General features: G+C 42.8%; 1 long non-coding RNA gene across 5 annotated transcripts in view; it reads right to left on the bottom strand.

The window, feature by feature from the left end:
• The window catches only part of LOC144692300 (uncharacterized), a 92,755-nt gene that overhangs the window by 46,975 nt on the left and 30,593 nt on the right, over positions 1-15,187 (bottom strand). For 3 of the 5 annotated variants that reach the window (XR_013579300.1, XR_013579299.1, XR_013579298.1), the window contains exons 2-4: positions 11,677-11,801; positions 5,240-5,350; positions 4,131-4,254 (exon numbers count right to left, since the gene is read on the bottom strand). This is a non-coding gene — a long non-coding RNA (uncharacterized LOC144692300). The remainder of the gene's footprint in view (positions 1-4,130; positions 4,255-5,239; positions 5,351-11,676; positions 11,802-15,187) is intronic. The other 2 variants (XR_013579301.1, XR_013579302.1) reach the window with 2 other exon arrangements.

The following is a 15,187-nucleotide window of genomic DNA, read 5'->3' as shown; positions in this document are numbered from 1 at the left end:
TATACTTAATTATGGAATTAAAATAAGCTAGACAACAACATTCAGGATGAAAAAAGGAGGCAACTCTTTGCATTTTAATAGATGTAATTATTAAAATGAGCATCATTAACATTGGCAGAGTATTAGCCAAAATGCCCATCTGATCTGATATATTAGGCTGGATTTAACGGTGTTGGGGTCTCGCAGGAGCCCCATGTTGCCTCTTTTAGGGTGGGCCCACTGAATTAAGTGCTTCTCAAACACTTGATAGGCCAGCATCAGGCCTTCTCAGGATCAAGGACCCCAGGGGCACAAGTGCCACCTGCCGAAAGCTGCTGGCCAATCAGAGGCGGCAGTGTTACTGAGCAGGCAGTGGCTGCTGCCAGTATGACATCATCCGAGGCCTGGAGTCGTTGCGGAATCCCAGGCCACAAGTGAGTAATGGTGGGAGGGGTATCGCGGATTGGTTGGGGTGGGGGAGGGTGGTGAGGGGGTTCAGCAGCAAGTGCAGGGAGGTGGCTCTCAGTGCCCCACCCTTCCTGATGCCGCGTCACTTGATCAGGCATTGAGTGACTTTGAATGTGGGACCCATGCCCTCCTTTTCTCAGGATCACGCAAACAACCCTACATGGGTTTGCTTGCTGTGCTTCCCACATGGGTTAATACCAGTTGTGGTGGTGGGAAGGAGCCCTTTAGTGGGCATTAATTTCCCATCTGGGGTCCTTCATCCCAAGAAGGCCCGACGCTGGCCTGTCAAGTGTTTGAGGAGCACTTCACTTGGTGGGACTTCCCTAAAAGAAGCAACATGGGGCTCCTGTAAGACCCCACTTAAAGGCCTCAGTTGGTGGCGGGGCGGGATAGCCATCCATGGGCCTTCTCCGTCCCAATAAAATTCATGGGGGAGGGGGGGGAGGGAAGGCAGTGGGGTTCCCACCCAACACCCTCCCACATGATTAAATGCCCCTCCACCACAAGGCTTGGGTAGGGCATTAAATTCCACCCATTAGCTCTTCACTTGTGGTGGAGGTGCGTGTGCAGGTTGGAATCTTGTACTTCTCCATTGTGAAAGGAAGTGATTTCTATTTCTCCAAAAGGACTGCCATTCAGCAAATAGAAAGGGGAAGTACTTTCACCTGTAGTGCTGACCTTTAAATCAATGAGTAATCAACAAAATTCCACGTGGAGAATTATATTCCCAGCAACAAAGACCTGAGGGCAGGTGCCTACCTTTTTCATCCAATTAAGGCCTGCCCTGTGTGACGCGCGCCCAGAAGCATTGAGCGCTGCTTGAGCGGGCGGGAGGTGTAGGCTGAGTAGGGGCCTGCACTCTTTCGCTCTTTTGATTCTGAAAAATTTTAATAATGGAAAAATAAATTTTAAGCTGTCCCCTCATGTGACAATGTCACATGAGCTGGGACAGGTCTATGAATTTTATTGAAATTTTTTATCAAAGTTTATAAACCTTCATGAAACCACATCCTGCCTGTGGACGAGCTTTCTTGGTAAATACGAAGGCCGCCTGGGCTCTTCGCCTGCTCTCCAACTTTCAGGTTGGATGGGCAGCTCGGTTAATTATTTTAATTGCTGTTTAAATGGCCTAATAGGCCTTTGACAGTTCGGCGGGCGCACAGCCAACTCCAGTGCACGGCCGCTGAACTCAAGATCTGAATGACGCATGGTGACGTCGGGATGCACGCCCGACATCACTGCTCGTCATTTTACGTATCAGCGAGCAGGGCCGGCCCCTGCACGCCGAACAGAACATTCTAGTCAGTATGTTTTTACTGAAAAATAAAGATGGTGAACTTGATTTATGGAGCAAACATTCTTGGTAGTTGCTAGCTGTGAGATACCTTACTCACATCCAGAATATCAATTGAAAATTCCTGGACAAATGTGTTTTTTTGATGGACATCGACAGTGAGTGAGGATAATTTTAGCCAATACAGATTTGGGAAATTTAAGCTACAATGCAAGCTTTGTAAGACTGATTGCTATAATTAGTCAACAACTCCATTGTCAATGTACCACTTGACTGCAAGGGTGATAAAAGGTGACCTAGGAGGGCCTTGGTCTTTTTTTTATTTGACAATTCCTATGTTTAAAATCATCAGTGGAAGGGCTATTAAAGAAGCTCTTGTTGATGATCCACATGAAGGTAGCTAGGGGACAAGTTTGCTTGGACAAGTACAGCACAAAATTTGAAATGACCAATTTCCTGTATTATGGAAAGATAGGGTCAGGTTTTGGCTGTTGAAAGGGTTAAGTGGCATCAGGTAAATTCATCAGCTCTTGAAAGAAGTACCAGCCTTGGAATTTGTTTTTCCCCAACTCCCTGGTAATATAGAGCCTCCAGTGTTCCAGATTCCATGCCTGGCAAAGACCACAATTTTTCACTGAAAGTTAAACAAGTCATAATCATTTATTTTTTGGGATGATCAAGGTGTCACCAAACCTGAGCTTCTTCCCAGAGGTACTTCCCAAGGAGAATTGGAAACAGTAAAGATTCTTTTTTTTTAAAAAAAAGAAAACGAAACCTCACTGCAGCAATGCAAATATTTTCCAGAGGAAATTGGAAGCAGCAATGAAGTCAGCATTACTGGCTGCTTGACTTCTGTCCGTGTGTGTTTAGCCTGGAAGGTAGTTTTCCTGGATGACTTTTTGTTTAACATTAAAGAGAATCCAAAGATAATATGAGGTATTTCCAAGATGGCCCTACTTTTGCTATAAATTCTATTTATAAAGCTAAGTGGATCTGAAACAGATTAATGGCACACATGGAGAGCTCTCCACCTTCTTCCATACTATTGTCTGATGCAGAGGATGAGATGAAGGCAAAAAAGAGAAGGGGAACAGGATGGTCAATCAAGCAGTTCCCCGCCTCGTCACCCCACCCCCATATTTTGGGCAGAATATTGCGCTCGCTGGGCGGGCGTACACCCGACCCGAGTGAGCGTAAAAGGCCACGCGATGATGTCAGGTGAGCATCCCGACGTCATTACGCACTCAGGCGATGTTTCGTATGGGAGTCAGAAGCGGGCCCGCCAACAACTAAGCAGCCTATTAAGGCCCTTGATGAACTAACTGATTGAAATTTTTCACTGCCCGTCCAATCGTCCAGCTAGCAGCTGGCGGGCGGGCGGGCGAAAAGGCCAAGACTTTGCATTTTTGGCGATACCTCATTCACGAGTGGGATGAGGCTTCGACCAGTGTTTTTTTTAAAAAAAATTACAAACTTTCCAAACTCCTCTCTAACATGTCCCTGCTTCATGAGGGGACATGTTTTCAACATTCCTAATTTCGTTATCTTTTATTTTTAAAAATCTTCAGCTCCCCGAGGCAGCTCTGTGCCTCGGAGCTTTTACTGTGCGCACCCGTGCGCTTGCGCAAACTTCCGCGCTCACGCTCCTCCCACCTCCACCCGGTGCGCATTTCACGCTGGCTGGCCGTTAATTGGCCAGCCAGCATGAAATCGCAATCGCGGCGGTCCGTTTTGTGGCCGCTCCCGCTCACCCCTGCCGAGCCCGCCTGATGACCGGAAAATCCTGGCCTTTGTCTAATTTCCGTGTCTGAGTGAAATTAAGCTGAGATGTGAAAGTAGAAGAGGATGTCCTCCCACCTTTGTCTTTGCACAGTTCAGAAACACTGCAAGTTTAAATCAGATAATAGAACACAACTGCAACAAAATGGTGTGGGTACACGGATTTAAGAAGAAGGGCTACTCTGAAAAGTTGTTCACAACACCTTTTGTTGCTTAATAGGGAAGTTTATAGCAATTGTTTTTTTTAAAAAAACCTCCTTTTATTTTTCAGCCTGCTCAGAGCCACCCAGTCAGTGGGATTTCAGGGGTGGGTCACAATGCCAGGCGTGTAGGGGACCCCAATGCTGGGGCATTTGGTGAGCTGAAGGCCAGAGTATTGAGACAGGGTGATGGCAACGACTCCACCTCCTGCTTCATGTAACTGTCACTGATGGGCCAGCACCTACTGCAGCTGCAGACTGAACTCTGCCCCTCCAGAAATACGAGGGCGAAAGTAGCGACTTGTCCAACAGTGTCACTCTTTCTTTTTGATGACTTGTGCAGCCAGGCAACTGTCCAAGGAATGGTCAGGAAAATCTGCCCTGAAACGTCAAATAACACACAAACTTACCACTGTGTTACTGGGTCTGTCATTTTGCAAAAGGAGTTCCAATTGTGTTACATCAAAATGAAGGTCGAGCTTTCAGATGGTAAGGACACATTGTGATTGAATCCTTCCTTGAAGAGTAAAGCATCTGTGAAAGAGAAAATCACATGATACACATTTGTTTATATAGTACTGTATTACCTACTATAGTACAGCCAGGTGAATTGGCTTAAGTGGTGAAAGTCAAGGAGCAATTGTGCTTAAATCTAAATGGTATTTTGAAAATTGATTGACATGGCAAACTGGTCGTGCAATGAGTCAATGTACAATCATTGTACGTTCATTTCTGGGTTTGAATCCGGTGCACAATGAAGGGAAGAGTCTCCTTTCTATTGCTGAAAAGAGGAACATGTTACTGAAGCTTTTCCTTTTGCACTCATCAGGACAAATGCAAGAATGTGAAATTTTAAACAATCACAACAATTTATTCTACGGTTTACATTACAGCCACTGCCTACAGCATATCCTGATCAGATCATTGTTTGCTGTGTTTCACGCAAACTTCCAAATGGGCCAAAGGCCGCCACGATTGGACCTGAAAAGTGCTCAGTCTACCCTGGAAATGCAAAATGTCTCAAAAACTTGAACAACAGGATAAGGTAGGCGTTTCATGCTGCTACTAGGCAGTGACTATGCAAGTGGCATTTTCCACTAACAGGATGCTGCCATCAGTCCAAAAAGATGTTCTGCCTACCTTGCAATTGAGCAAAGTCATGTATAAACTTCAGCGTCAGTGTGATGTCATGTACCTAGGCTTTATGTCCCAGTGATTGTGGCTGATCGAATTAAACAGCATGTTCCTTAGGTTGTTCATAAAAGGCAGAGTACAGACTGTACTTAACCAGTCTGCGCTTGCAAAACCTGAAACTAAATGTCCATTGTTAGATGTGATTCCATGATTGGGCAGCACTTGCTTAGCAATCCTGAGTGCACCAATAGCTATACTAATAACCAATTTAAGGTAATCAGTAGAGCTGGTAATGTGGTTTATTTACACTCGCTAGAAGTGACATACATTCATATGCAGGGACGTGTTCTCTAAAAAATAAAAGGAATATGTTCAAGCCTTGCACCTTTTTTGAATTACCCAGGAGCTTGGGGAGCCTAAAGTTCTTTGTTCTTTTTCCATGGCAATGCTTCGACCAATCAACGTTGACTTGCCAACCAATCAGCATTCTTTTCTCCTGTTGTAGAAATTGTGATCATTTGAAATTTGGCATTCTTGCATTTGTCCAGATGAGTACAAAATGAGAAGCTTCAACACATCTCTCTTTTCAGCAATATTCAAAATCTGTACTACTAAGTGACAGTCTCCCTTCTTTTGATGTGGAGTCCTTACAGATTGAAATGAATTTAGTCAAACTTGACGCAGTTTCTATTGGGCCTGAGACAGCAAAAGTGATCTGAATTTAGTACAAACCAGTACAAAACTGGTAATCTTTCTCAGAGAGTAACTAAAAAGGGTGATGGGGAAATGGAAATGTAACACCTCAAGGAATGCACCTTTGAGGTTAGAGTTAAGACACATTGGAAGTGATTAACTGGGTGATACTATTTTGTGTCTATAATGGTTCTATTTGCCATGAGCAAATAAGAATATGCAAGCATAAGGGAATATTGATGTTTCATTTCCGCATTTTCATGCTGTCCATTGTTTCCAATGTTTAGTGGATGACTTATTAGCAAAATGGAAGCCTGTGTTATTAAAGGGATCATGGCTGCCTGGGTACAAAATTTAGAGGACAGAAAACAAAGACTGATTTTTCAAACTGAATGGACGTACAACAATGGTGTTACCAGCGGTCAGAATTGGGACCACTATTCTTTCTGATTTATATTAATGACCCAGAATTGGATGGACAGGCCATTGTTTCAAAGTTTGCAGATGACATGAAACTCAAGCAACAATGAAGAAGATGGGAACAGTGTTGGAAGGACATAGACAGATTGGTAAGATGGGCAGTCAAATGGTCAGTTGAAATTTAACACAAGGAAATTTGAAATGATCCGTTTCGCTCAGGAGAGCAATAAGTTAAATGAAACAATTTTAAAGCAGTGCAGGTATAGAGAGACCTGGTGGAGTATGTACACAAATCTTTGAAGGTGGTAGGACAATGTGAATCAGCCATTAAAAAAGCATGTGGGATTCTTGGCTTTATTTTAACATTGAACATTGACTGAATTTTAACATTAAAACATTAGCAGATTTGGGTAGGGTCGGAGTTGGTTGGGTGGGGGTAGACGGATGGTAAATTATAAGGCATCTTCTTCCCGACCCAACTCTAATGCATCTATTTCCAACTGTAACTAAGGCCAGAAGATGAGCAGGTGACCAACCCGATCCAAGTAGGCGGGGTTTTTAAAAAATCGTTCATGGGATGTGGGCATCACTGGCTGGGCCAGCATTTATTGTCCATCCCTAATTGCCTTTGAGAAGGTGCTGGTGAGCAGCCTTCTTGAGCTGCTGCAGTCCATGCGATGTAGGTACACCCACAGTGCTGTTAGGGTTACAACTTTAAATAGAGAATGAGGCCGTGAACTGCATTGCCATTTTATTTTTCAACTTTAACTCCCATTGGTCAGGTTTTCTGAGTGACAAAAAACCTCGCAGCTCCCTCAAGATGAGGACTTGGTGGATCCAAGAGGTATGTGGAATCAAACCTAGCTCCTGGATCCAGCTGCCTGCCTGTGAGGCCTTCTGGATTTTGCACCCCATCCCATGACTTTCTCTTCAAGACCTCTGACCCCAACACAACTTCCCCCTCCTCACAACCAGGCCCCGATTCCCCCTGGTCACCACCCCACCATTGCCAATTAGGTTGAGCCTGCAGGCAAGGAACTGATCACTGACATCACAAACATGCTGTGGAGTTGAAGCTTCACAGCATGAGGGGGAATCCCAAATGGTAGGTACCCCCCCACCAACTTTCTGACTGACCTGTGGGTCAGGTCTGTAAAAATTCTTGCATGATGTACAAAAACAAGGAATTTATACTAAACTTTTATACTACACTGGTTAGGCCCTCATCTGGAGTATTGTGTTCAACTCTAGGCATTACATTTCAGGTAGGATGTCAAGGCCTTAGAGAGGGTTCAGAAGGTTAAGAGGAGATATTTTTTTACAGGTGTTCAAAATCATGAGCAGTTTTGAAAGAGTAACTAAGAAGAAACTGTTTCCAGTGGCAGAACAGTTGGTTACTGTAGGATGTAGGATTAAGGTGATTGACAAAAGCAGAGATGACACGAGAAAACATTTTTTTAAATGCAGTGAGTTGTTTGATCTGGAATACACTACCAGAAAGGGTGATGGAAACAGACTCAGTAGTAACTTTCAAAAGGGAATTGGATAAATATATGAAGGAAAAAAAAAATGCAGGGCTATGGCAAAAGAGGAAGTGGATCTAGTTAATTAGCTTTATCAAAGAGCCAGCACAGGCACAATGGCCTCCTTCTGTGCTATATCGTTCTATGGTTTTAAGATATAGACATACAGCAGACTAACATTTAAGTTATCAACTTTGGATCACAAAAAAGTCAAGGTCCACTGAAGTTCATCCCTCTAGCATTTCAACTCAGCCAACCCACAAGCCAGCTGCATTTGTACACCCTGAACACCTTTGACTCGAATACTTTGCCTGGCCGATCATTCCAAACATTTATCCACATTTTGAGTAAACATTTTTTTCTAATATATGGCTTACATTTCATTTTCATTCATTTAAATTTATGACTTACTTTGAAGTAATATCTGGATTTAGATTATCCATCCCATTAATTCTTTATATGCCTTATTTGGATTCTTCATTAATCTTCTCTCTAGCCTCCAGAGTTTGAGTTTCTATAATCTTTACCACTTCTTACTCCCTTTACAGTTCATATCATTCTTGGTGTTCATTGCCTCCTTTCCATAAATTCCAGCAGAGTGACTTAAACTGTGCGCAGTACTCCAAGTGTAATCTCACGCATTATAAAGCCTCAGTATTCTTCCCGTAGACATATATTCTATTCATCCTGGCTATGAATTCCATTTTTTTTTGTAATTGACTATCAACATTACACAGGGATGTCTTACGATGCAATGGGGAGTATCCCTGCCTCTGAAGCTCCGAGTTTGAGTCCCACTCCAGGGCCAGGATTTTCCAGTTGGCGGTTGGGCCTGGGAGCGGTTGGGAAGCCGACCGCGATTTCATGCTGGCTGGCCAATTGACGGCCAGCCAGTGTGAATCGCGCACTGCAGTGCTCAGCGCTGCCAGGTGGGGGGGCTGGAGGAGCGCGAGCGTTGAAGCTTGTGCATGCGTGCAGGCGCACAATTAAAACTCCCTGAGACACAGAGCTGCCTCAGGGAGTTGAAGATTTTAAAAATAATGAAAACATGTCCCCTCCTGTGATTCTGTCACAATGGCAGGGACATGTTAAATATGAGTGTTAAAAAGGTTTTTTTTAAATCACTGGTCGAAACCTCATCCTGCCCGTGGATGAGGTTTTGCCAAAAATGCAAAGGCCGCATGGCCTTTTTGCCTGTCCACCAACCAAATGGTTGGACGGGCAGCGAAAAACCCGAGTCAATTAATTGATTAAAGGCCTCAATAGGCCACTTAAATGTAAGTGGACACACTGCCAACTCCCACGCCCACCCGCCGACCAAAATATCACGCGAGTGCGCGATGACGTTGGGACACTCGCCTGACATCATCGCGCGTCATTTTACACTCTTTCAGGTCGGGCATGCGCCTGCCCAACAAGAGAGAAATTCTGCCCCAGGACCTGATAGCCAATTAAACAAAACGTGTTCAAATAGGTTTCTTAAACATTCCTATGCTAATTCTTTCTTTTCCATTATATATCCATGTCACTCATTACATCTTGATTGAAAAAAGATGTTTATTTCGAAGTACTGAATTTCATTTGCCATTGGTCTGTCCAATTACATAACTATTCTGAACAATTTTGCAAATTATTAACTGCATTCTTAATCCTTCCAGTTTTCATATCATTTGCAAATTTTGTAAGCTTACAATTTGTTTCTTTGTTCACGTCATTTATGTATGTAAGAAACATTGGTGGTCAAAGCTAATGACCTTTGAGGGACTGGACTCTAACTCTTTCAGTCTTGCATTACTGTCTTATTGGCAAGCTTTGGAATTCCCTCTCTGAATCTCTCCCTCTCTGAATCTCTCCCTCTCTGAATCTCTCCCTCTCTGAATCTCTCCACCTCTTTGCCTCTCTCCCCTTATTCAAAGTTTTTGGTTGCCTGTCCTCATCACTCCATATGTTGGTTCACTGTCAAATTTTGTTTGATAATACTCCTCTGAAGCACCTCCTTATATTTTATATTAAAGGTGCTATATAAATATAAGCCTTTATTATTGTTGTCGCAGTACTCTCTAATTGATTTGATGGAGCCTTCTTGCCAACAGCTCCTGATATGCAGCTCTCATCCAGCTGGTGGCAATCCCAATTATTTCATTTCTTAAAACTTGCAACCTGGCAGTCCTGTTCTGTTTTAAACACAAGCCTGGGATTTGCTTGGAGTTGCTAAAACTTTGCCAGGAGTATAGTGGAAAACCCCATCACATAAACCAGATATCCACTGCACCTCTGGAAAAGTTAACATGGAGGAATGGGAGCAACTCCCAAGGAAGTGCAGTGCAATTCCCTTGAGGAAACAATGATGTCAACACATTACAGCCATTTGGTATTATAGCTGTCACTACTAACTCCTCCATGATGGGAAGGAGGGGGTCAAGGTTGCGGGGAAGACTGGTGGGTGGAAGGTTTAAAAAGTGAAACATGCAGGTCATAAGCTCAACTGCTGCACAAGTGCCTGTCACATTTTTATAGTGGTGGATATCAGGGTGTTTGATTGCTCTCTTGTGGCTCTTAATTAACATGTTACAACTGGGCTCCCACAATGCAAATTCTGCTGAGTGGGTGTCTCAGGGGACAGGTAAACTCGGCACACTCCATGTGTGCGAGGAGGAGTAGAAGCACTCTTTCCAGGCCCCTTATGGAAGAATTCAGCCTCCCCCAACCCTGAGTTCCAGCCTTCCCTGCCTCCAGCCCCAGTCACCAACCTCTCCGCAGGAATCCCAATGAGCAGCTTCTCCCCACTCCCACCCCAGGCCGAACTCCAGATGCCTCCAGTCCTCTTGATCACAGGCCTTTTCCCCTACTAACCCGATTACTGGCCTCCGCCACTCCTGAATGCAGGCCTCTTGAGACTCCCCCCAGCTCCAATTGCTGACATCACATGCTCCCCCGCCCCCCACCCCCCCCCAAACCAATTGCAGGCCTCTCCATTCCCCCAAGGCCTCGATTGCCAATCTCTGACTCCAACCCCGCTTGAAGACTCTCAGCTCCAACTGATGACCTCATTCTCTGCAGCCCCAATTTCCCTTCAGCTGCCCCCCACCTCCTACTTGCCAGAGACAGACCCCAGGAATCCCTGGCTGCAGCTGATATTCCTTCTCGTCCATGTCAGGCTGTCAATTAGGCCAGCTGCTGGGAGGAGATGAAGCCATGTGTTAATGTGTTCCTGCCTTTAAAATCAGGGTCTTGCTGGGCCCTTCATCTGTATTTGGCTTGATCACACACATCCTCCCTGCCTCCCTGTAAATGCCGGAGCCATAATGTAAGTATTTTGTGCATGTGCACTGGCCAAGTAGTCACAGTCAAACTGTGTATCTATGTACTACATGCTGGAATCCAGCTCTCCACCATGACTTATATGGACACTGTCAGCACTATTCAAATCCAAATGAGAGAGAGCAGTGCACTTAGGTCGTCCCTCTGAGATCCAGCCAGCAATATAAAAGCAGCTTCTGTTCCCTATTTTTATCCTAGCTTGGATTCCCATGGTTTTAATTTTATTCAAAGTCTTTAATTTGCAAAGTAATCAAAATCTAACTGGAAAAAAAGGAACTTGCATTCATATACAGCCTCATCACATCCTCAGGACATGCCAATGAAAATGCTTTACTCTCAACTAATTTCTTTAAAAGTGTTTTGCAGACTAGTAAAGTAACTAATGTTCACACATCAAAGTCCTACTAACAGTAACTTAGATGAACGACCAGTTGCTTGAGTGAAAAATATTGGCCAGATACTCTCAGGAACTTCCTGCTCTGAATAGTATGGAATCTTCCACATCTACATGCATAGACAGTTGGAGCAACTCCTCTGAAAAAAAGACATCTTCAAACAATCTGGTGCCCCCTGCATGCTGTGCTGAAGGGTCAGCCTAAATTACCTATGGATGACTGAGAGTGGGTTTGAACCCACATCTATTAACAATGTCATAGGTAATTTCAACAAATATGTTACTTATAACATCCTCAAAGAAGTTCACCATCTGGGCGTTCTCTGTTAATCGACAGGAAATGAGCCCTCAAATCCAAATCAGAGATGAGCTATTCACCAATATTAGAGTCATACTCGAACACTCAAAATATTTTCCAACACCCGGCTTTAATAAAACTGAATTCAATTTGATCATAGAGGAGGCACTTACCAGTAATGCAAAATAATCAACCAGACTGGTGTATGGTTTATTTCAGTCTTAACATGGACAATTCTTCTAATTTAAGCAGGTGGCAATCAGATTTTGACAGCTCTTCTGTTCATCCCAATGGTCAACTGGAAGGTGAAGGGCAATCATGTTAGGACAAATTTCTAAGCTGCTGCTCACTTTCTAATTCATTTTGTTAATGCTAGCCCTGAGCAAGACTTGTAAGTAACATGTTCTTTAATTGGATCACCCCTTCCAACCAATGAGCTCAATCGACATTTTTCTGACAGCTTCACCAAACATTTTCAATGTGTGAATTAAGTGTCAGATAGATATGTGGTCAGTGCCTATATGGACCTGATGGCCATTTCTCATCTTAGATCCATGACATAACATAAAGTGCAACAAAAACAATGCTTGCTGCAAAATTAACAGCAATGCCCTTACTTGATTCAAAGTATTAAACTGAGGAAAATGGGCACATAAATAATTTATAAAATATTGATCCTGTTGAAGCATTTAAGTGTCATCAAACCCAGCCAGGAAAGCTTGATGATTTATACTGGCCATCTGATCCTACCAATAAACTGTTCTGCCAATGGGGTACTAGGTATTAATTGCAACATATGCTTAGATAGTAAATCTTTGTTTTAAAGTATTCTTACTGATGTGTTCCCTGGTGGTTTAAGATACAGCTTGAATTTTCAAGTTGTGCTGTATTATAGAGTTGGAAGGGATGTAATACTAATTTAGGATGTAGAACCTGATTATGTAGGACTGGCCAAATTATCATTCTTTTTCATTTCCTTTTTACAGATTAGGAGAAGATTTGTTGGTCTGTATTATGTAATAATTAAATACTGCTTGCTTTAATTCACTCAGTCAGCCAGTCGCTAAGACAGTCGGACTTATTTCAGATTCAAGGTGCTGCTTTGATACAAGATCTTTGCAAGAACTAGAGAACTCTCTAGATTCTGTATTTAGAAAGGCAGTTGTACAGATTTTTGTTTGTGTAGTCTAATGTGTATTTGTCAACTTCTAAAGCATCTTAAAGGTACATTCCATGTAGATGTTATCAACATTAAAGGTCAGTTAGAGTGTTGCTGTGATGCTTCAATGCTGGATCTCAGCACTATAGTCAGGACATCTTTTTTCACCCATTGTACCAGGGATTTACAATTTGCACCATAGATGATTGAAGATCTGTGGGCGTGGATAGAAAGACCATTTGAAGAAAACACCTGTCATCACAGATTGTAAATTATGTTTAACTGTACGCAGACTGCAGGGAAGAACAATGATACTGAACCGCAAGCTTGTGTTCCTTGTGTATGAGAGGTGATCGGTAGGAGGTGAGTGTAGGGTTCAAAATCTAAATTTTGACCTAGCTGTGTGGTGGCCAATGGACGTTAACAAAAGCTCTGACCGAGGCACAGTGACTGAGGTACAGTCTGAGCTATTTCTGGCCTACCAACCAAAAGCAGATTTATTGTAATTATTCCAAACTGACACAAATTATTACACCCAGTCATGACGTAATCACTGAAGAATATCGCTGCCCATTACTCTGAAATATTCATAGGGCTGGGTAGTGGATTGAACCATTGTTCTTTCACCCTGAGAACCAGAGTTCAATTGAAACTGCGGAAAGTGAGTTCTCTTTTAGAATCCGACATCCAGTGAATTTGAAATGTTTCAGCTCAGTTCCCACTGGACACATAAAACTGCTGTTACACACAATATTATTAACACTAATTCTGCAATCTAACCCAGAATTGCATATGATTCATTGAAAAGTTACCACAATATGACAGAATTTTACTTTATGTTTGAAAGTGAGGTAGTTCACTCTGAAGCAAGGGTGTTAAAGTTGAATAAAGAAAATTATGAGGGCATGAGAGACAAATTGCCTGAGGTGGATTGGGAAAATACCTTAAAAGGTATGACTGTACATAGGCAATGGATAGTCTTACGAGAACTATTACATAGTTTACAGCACCTATACATTCCTTCAAGGTGCAAAAACCCAAGAAAAGTCAATCAACTGTGGCTGACAAAAGGAGTTGAGGACTGTATAAGATTAAAAGAAAAAGCTAATAGAGCTGTCAGAAGTAGTAGCAAACCTGAGGATTGGGAGGTTTTTAGAATACTGCAAAGGAAAGCCAAGTAACTGGTAAAGAAAGGGAGAATAGAATTGAATGCAATCTAGCAAAAAACATAAAAACAAGTGTAAAAGCTTCCACAGGTATGGAAAAAGGAAACGTTTGACTAAGACAAATATGGGTCCATTACAGGCAGAGCCAGCAGAATTCATAATGGGGAATAGAGAAATGGCAGAGAAGCTAAATGATTGCTTGTGTCTGTTTTCACTGAGGAAGATGCAGGAAATCTCCCAGATTTAGAGATCCAAGGGATGAGGGAGAATGAGGAGTTGAAGGAAATTAGTGTAAGTAAGAAGGTTGTATTGGAGAAATTAACGGCACTGACAGTTGCTAAGTCCCCGGGACCTGATATTCTGCATCCCAGAGCGTTGAAAGAGGTTGTGAATGAGATAACGGATGCATTGGTGATCATTTTCCAAAATTCTATAGATTCTGGAATGGTTCCTGAAGATTGGAAGGTGGTAAATGTCACCCCACTATTTAAGAAGGGAGAGAGAGAGAAAACAGGGAACTATGTTAGCCTTACATCAGTAGTAGAGAAAATGCTAGAATCTATTATAAAGGATGTGATAAATGGATACTTGGATAATCATGATCTGATTGGGCAAAGTCAGCATGGATTCGTGAATGGGAAATCAGGTTTGACGAACTTGTTGGAGTTTTTTGAGGATGTTACTAACAAAATTGATGGACATAATATTCTTGGATTTTCAGAAGGCTTTTGATAAAGCCCCCACAGGAGGTTGATTAGCAAAATAAAAGCATATGGGATAGAAGGCAATGTACTAGCATGGATTAAGTATTGGTTAACAGGCATAAAACAGAGTAGGAATAAACGGGTCATTCTCACACTGACAGGCTGTGACTAATGGGGTACCTCAAGGATCAGGACATGGGCCCCAGCTGTTCACAATATATATCAATGATTTGGATGTGGGGACCAAATGTAATATTTCCAAGTTCATGGATGATATAAAGCTAGGCAGGAATGTGTGTTGTGAGGAAGCTGTAAAGCGGCTACAGGAGGATTTGGACAGACTTAGTGAGTGGGCAAGAACATGGCAGATGGAATATAATGTGGAAAAATATGAGGTTATCCACTTTGGTGGAAGGAACAGATGTGCAGAGTATTTCCTAAATGGTAAGAGATTAGAAAGTGTAGATGTACAAAGGGACCTGGGTGTCCTTGTCCATAAGTCACTGAAAGCTAACATGCAGGTGCAGCAGGCAATTAGGAAGGCTAATGGAATGTTAGCCTTTATCGCAACAGGATTTGAGAACAGGAGTAGTGAAGTCTTGCTTCAGTTGTATAGAAGCTTGTTAGGCCACACCTGAAGTACTGTGTACAGTTT

This window comes from Cetorhinus maximus, chromosome 17 (genome assembly GCF_964194155.1).
Source record: "Cetorhinus maximus chromosome 17, sCetMax3.hap1.1, whole genome shotgun sequence".
Lineage (NCBI taxonomy): Eukaryota > Metazoa > Chordata > Chondrichthyes > Lamniformes > Cetorhinidae > Cetorhinus > Cetorhinus maximus.
Note: the sequence above shows the minus strand (reverse complement) of the source record. Positions and strands in the feature narration are given on the sequence as shown.